Source organism: Oryctolagus cuniculus, chromosome 5, assembly GCF_964237555.1.
Source record: "Oryctolagus cuniculus chromosome 5, mOryCun1.1, whole genome shotgun sequence".
NCBI classification, from domain to species: Eukaryota; Metazoa; Chordata; class Mammalia; order Lagomorpha; family Leporidae; genus Oryctolagus; species Oryctolagus cuniculus.
Window position 1 is genome coordinate 167,509,901 of NC_091436.1, and position 6,111 is coordinate 167,516,011.

The following is a 6,111-nucleotide window of genomic DNA, read 5'->3' on the forward strand; positions in this document are numbered from 1 at the left end:
CAAATAATTTTTTTTAAGAAAAGGATATGTTTGAGAAAGATTATGTCACCTCAAGTTGGAGACAAGTGAAAAATCAAATATAAGCAGCATCCACTTGAAAACAAAATAGGACAAATCAAGCGCTGGAGATGGACACACATGGCCACAGGTTCTGGGGACAGGTGTCCGTGAGGACAGGGTTGAAACCACCAGACCTCTTTTCCCTCTGACCTTTCCCAGAGGGCAGTGCCTGCCAAGCCCGCCCCCTCCGCGGCACCAGTAAGGGCCATATCCTCAGCAAGCAGGGCTCTGGGGACAGAGAAGAAACCCTGGGGACATGCTGGCCCTCAACAGCCCCCAGCAGTCCGAACCGGCGCAGCCCCCGAACTCCAAAACGGCTCTCTCGGGGGCCACGTGTTTACTCTGCTGAATCCCGTGGTTTCCTAATTTCACACCAAGCCAGAAAAAAGGGACAAAGGGCACTGCGAGCCCAGGGCATTCCTGCCATACTTCCCAGCCATCGAGGGCTAGGCAGCATCGGCAATTGTGGGAAAGCCTCTTCTCCGGAGATTTCCTACCCCATTGCTTAAGGACCGCGGTCTGGAGTCCGTGCCTACATGCTAGATAACGCATTCCTGGCGGCCCGCTTGCTTGCATTTCAAAGTTTTCAACAGGGACGCTTCATCCCACAAAACCTGCTCTTTTTTTACTTAGCTCTGGGCTGCCTTGGAGGCCAACAGCTCCAGAAAAGACCTCTCGCCTCCCCTCCCCTCTCCTCCTCTCTCATTCACTCCCATCTCTCCTCTCTCTTCCTCTCTCTCCCTGCCTCTTCCTCTCCCTGAGCCCCGCTCCCCTGCACCACCATCCTGAACTCAGCACCCCTGCAGCGCAGCCCCAGCCCTGAGCGGCTAAGCCCAGAGTGCTCTAAATAGAATGCAGGCGGAAACCACAGAAATGAAGACAATTAGGGTAAATAGGAGCCAGCGAGCAAATCTAGCTAATTTGTATCCATAATATCTGGGAGTGACACAGTCGGCTTCAATCTGAGAGACAGCTTGCACACCACACTTACGTTTCCACGGGGACTGCCTTTTGCTTTTAATTATTGTACCTTAAGAATTCTTGCTGTAATTTGGGGGTTAGCTTGTAGTTCTTGAAGAAGAAAGAAAATCCAGTCCATAAATCCTCCTGGATTCCACTGCTTCCAATAATACGCTTTTGTGGCCAAAGTCACCCTGGCCAGAGGCCGCGGGGGAAGCGGCCGGGGGGACTGGAGGAACGGGGGCGCAGCAAGCATGGCCCCCGCTGGCAGTGGGCTGAATGGAAACTCCTTGGCGAAGAGCCGGCTAAGTAAGACGTGGAAGAAAGGCCTTGAGAATGGAATGCACAGGGACTGCAAAAAGTTCATGGAAACTGATTGAAAGACAAGTTTGTTTGGGTGCAAGAAAAATTGAAATCCATGCATACAAGGGCTCCTCAAAAAGGTAACGGAAAATGTGTTTCATGAAAAAAATAAAAAAGGATACATGGGTTCCGAACATTTTTTGCCGGGGCCATCTCTGCGGCATGGTAGGCTGAGCCTCTCTCTGCCTACAGTGCAGCACCCTGTATGGGCACCGGTTCAAGTCCCGGCTGCTCCTCTTCCGATCCAGCTCTCTGCTATGGCCTGGGAAAGCAGTGGAGGATGGCCCAAGTGCTTGGGCCCCTGTACCCACATGGGAGACCAGGATAAGTACCTGGCTCCTGCCATCGGATCAGCGTAGTGCGCCAGCCGCAGCACGCCGGCCGTGGCGGCCATTGGAGAGTGAACCAACAGCAAAGGAAGACCTTTCTCTCTGTCTCCCTCTCTCACTGTCCACTCTGCCTGTCCAAAAAAAAAAAAAAAATGCACTGTGAAGCTCACCCTGTTATCATTAATTGTTACTCATGGTGGGAGGTGGGGCGAGCCCTTGATCCCACCCAGTTGCACAAGGGCACCCAAGGGACGCCTACAGGTTGTCCTGCACTCCCCCACCCACGCCCACAGCGGAGGAGGGGCTGCAGCCCGAGCCCCCCACTTGGTCGTGTTGCACACTCAGCCGCACTCCCTGGCCAGCAGTGTGCTGTGCCTTTCATTTCATACACTGATGCTTCGACAGTCGTGGTGCCCCTTCCAGGGTCAGCTCTCTCCTAGAGATGGTAAGCAACTCACCTGCAAGTTCATCTTCTAAATCTAGTGTGCACAACCCATCAGCTCCTCTGCTGAGTCTCCCCCCGCACACCGCGGCCCACCTGCCTCCGCCATCCCAGGGCCAGTATTCCAACCAGCTGGCCTTAGCCTGCTGCCCTGCAGAGACCGCAGCAAAGCCTCTTACCTGCTTATCCCCAACCCCGTCTCCTGGCCTACCCTGGGATTACCCCCATGCCCCGCCATGGCCTGTGTGCCCTCTGTGAGTGATGAGCTGTCATGCGCTGATCTGTTGGCCTCCCCACACCAGAATAAGAATAGCACATATAAGCACATTTAATAAGCACAGTAGGCACACAACAGCACATTTAAGGAATGAAACACTGTCCACCTCTCAAATTGACGTGTGTGTGTGTGTGTGTGTGTGCATGAGTGTGATGTGTGAAAACAGGCACTCTCATAGCTGTCGTGGGGATGTTAGCAGCACAGTGTTTTCCAACTCTGTTTGGCAGAGGTATTTGAAGCCTTGCGAATGTACATGAGCTTTGACTAAGCAATTGTACTTTGAGGAATATATCCTGGGGGGGGGGGGATGAAAAGACTCAGTAAAATGATCTTTATGAAAGCATTGTAACAGGAAAAAATCAGAGAAGGGAGGTTGACAGCTGAATTATCTAGTGACGGATGGCTGGGTGAGCGGATCATGGCACACACAGAACAGGGGCTGCCGCCCTGCTGCACTCCCTGGCCACAGCAGAGAGCTGGCCTGGAAGAGGGGCAACCGGGACAGAATCCGGCGCCCCGACCGGGACTAGAACCCGGTGTGCCAGCGCCGCAGGCGGAGGATTAGCCTAGTGAGCTGCGGTGCCAGCCAATGCTCCCATTTTTAGGACCGTTTGCGCCCCTTCAGGCCAGTTGCGAAGGCCTTGGACCCCACGGACAGACATTTCTAGGCCGAAGAACAGGCCCCAAGCTTGCTCAATGTGTCCACTCTTTGGAAGCAAGACTCTCCCAGGGGAGGGCCGTCATCTAGGGCTGATCCAGTCTCGCCTCTGAAAGCAGCAGAGACGACAGCTCGAGGCTTTAAGAAAACCAGGCTGAAGCAAACACAAACAAGCCAGCCCGGTCTGTAAACACGGACATGACAGCCGTTCCTCAAACCGCCCCCGACTCGCTGCAGCCCGACAAGTGAGCAACAGCGCTCCACTCTGTGGCAGGCAGAGGCTGTGGGTGCTGAGTGCAGACAAGTGACAGAGACACGACTCCATCTGCCCAGTGCAGGGCAACTGGGCATCTTCACACCTGATAAGGCATAGCTGCAGGTGAGAACCGAGGCAAGTCCCACTGATGGGCTGTGAAAGTTAAGCCTCAGTGTTCAAATCTGCAAAATGGGAATCATGCTTGGGGGAGATGCTGTGAGAACCACACCCAGGAGGTAGCCAGGCCAATTACACCCCCGCAGTTCTGCGAGGTGCCCCACACCCCACTGAACAAATGCCTGGCGCCTGTCAGGGCAGCCAGATCCAGACTTAGAATCGTGAGGTCCATCGGGCAGTGCTCCAGAGAGCCCCAGGTGCTGGCGGGGCCCTCCTTTGGGGCGTCTGGTCTCCCAGCACTGTGCCCACCATGTGTTTATGAGGTGGAACCGCTTGAGCTGGCTGAAAGGACACTTTGTGATGTGCCCATCATCTATGCTGACCAGGGCCATAGGCCTTCAGGTCTTCACAGCTTAAAAACAAAAAACCCCACAGAGACGGGTTAATGGACAGAGCACCCCTGCACTGGGCCTGGCCCCAGAATCAGATCATGCTCGTGGTTTGTTAGCTTCCGGCGTATGTGCACAGCTAAGGATTTTTAAAGTTTTCTTGTTTATTTGTCTATCTTGCCTTTTGTATATTTTAAGAAGGTTTATTTATTTATTTTTTTTAAAGGCAGAGTGACAAAGAGAGGGAGAGACAAAGAGAGAGAAGGATCTTCCGTCCGCTGGTTCCCTCCGCAAATGACTGCAGTGGCTGGGCTGGGCCAGGCAAAGCTGAGATCCCAGAACTCCATTTGGGTTCCCCTTGTAGGTGGCAGGGACCCAAGCACTTGGGCCATGTTCTGTGCCTTCCCAGGGGCCTCCCTCTCTGTAGCTGTGCCTTTCAAAATAAACAAGCACAAGACACGTACTGGCTGGACCCAAAGGGCCTGAATACAGCAGCTGAGCTGCAGCCAAGCTGGCCAGCGCAGTGAGGCATGGGGGGCCGCAGCAGGGGAGGCGCCCTGAGAGTCAAGGGGGACGGGAAGGACGGTGTTCCATCCAGCAGCCAGGATGCCAGCGGGGGCACCTGCACCGCATTTCGAAGTGCACGGCTTCAGGCCCTGGCTCAGCTCCTGATGCCAGCGTCCTGCTGACGTGCACCCTGGAAGGCAGCAGGTGATGGCCCGGGTGTTTAGGTCCCTGCCCCCACACGGAGAGCCAGACTGAGTTCCATGCTGCTGGCTTAGGCCCTGCCAGGCCCGATGCAGGCATTTAGAGGGTGAACCAACAGATGGCAGCTTCCTCTCTCTCTCGCTCTCTCTCTCTCTCTCCCTGCCTCTCCAATAAATAAACAAACTGTTTTTTAAAAATAGCGAGGATGCAAACGGCAGGTGGAGGAGGAAAAGGCGAGAGTCATCAGAGCATGGTGACATTAAAGCCGACTGTGCGCCGGCGCCGCGGCTCACTAGGCTAATCCTCCGCCTGCCGTGCCGGCACTCTGGGTTCTAGTCCCGGTTGGGGAGCTGGATTCTCTCCCGGTTGCTCCTCTTCCAGTCCAGCTCTCTGCTGTGGCCCGGGAAGGCAGTGCTTGGGCCCTGCACCCGCATGGGAGACCAGGAGGAAGCACCTGGCTCCTGGCTTCGGATCAGTGCGTAGTGGCCATTTGGGGACTGAACCAGCAGAAGGAAGACCTTTCTCTCTGTCTCTCTCTCTCACTGTCTATAACTCTACCTGTCAAAAAAAAAACAAAAACAAAAAAACAAAAACAAACAAAAAAAAAACAAGTGTGCTCATGGAAGCTAAAGGCAGGAGGCGTCGAGGAAAGGGGGTCAACTGCAGAGAGACCACGAGAAGTCTAGAACCCCGAGCTGTAGGCAGGGGAAACGCTGGGCTTTGTGACGTCACAGAGCTGGGCGTGTGGGTGTCTTCAGTGCCTGCGGGACAGGACCAGGACTCAGGATGGTGCCTTCTTGTGCGTCTCACATCTCCTCCGCAGCTTCCGCACCACGGAGAGACCGGGGCCGAGACCGCGCTCAGCGGGCCGGCGGTTGATTCCTCTTGGGAAGATGAGACGGAGTCACCGGGTGGGTCTCCTCACCGATCCTCCCCGAGCCGGCACGCGTCGCGCCCTGGGGCGCAGGAGGAATACCAGCAGTTGCACATTAGGAGCCAAGGATTGAGCTTTCTTTGGAAAACCTTGTTCAGCCCAGGGCCAGCCAGAGCAGGGAAGCCACAGGTCCTCCTGAAGATCCCGACACCCTACAGAGAGACGAGCCCCACCAGGGCAGCCAGGACCTGCGGTGTGGACCGGTGTCCATCTCCATGGGGCCACGGTGGCAAAGCGGCTCTGTCCCGGGAGAATGACGGGGCTGCTCGGTGGCAGACAGTCTGGGCTGGGGTGTGGGCTCGTCTCAAGATGGAGCACCTGTTGTGTGACACCAGCAGCTCTGAACCTAGAGACGGCAGGAGCCCCTGGGAGGATGGGCTGTCCCCCTGCCCTGTGGTGAGAAGCTCCAGCCTCAAGAACACAGAGCTCAGGGCTCAGGGCAATAGAAAACAGGTGACCCCTGTGCCAGACGGTCTGTCGATCAACCAGGCCAACGCACAGTCAGCCCCCCGTGATCACTGCTTGTCGCATCACACGAGATCCATAGCCTTTAAAGCACCACATTAAGTGAGAGGCATTAAGATGAATTGTGGGGGCGATGCAGCGGCCCCAGTGAGG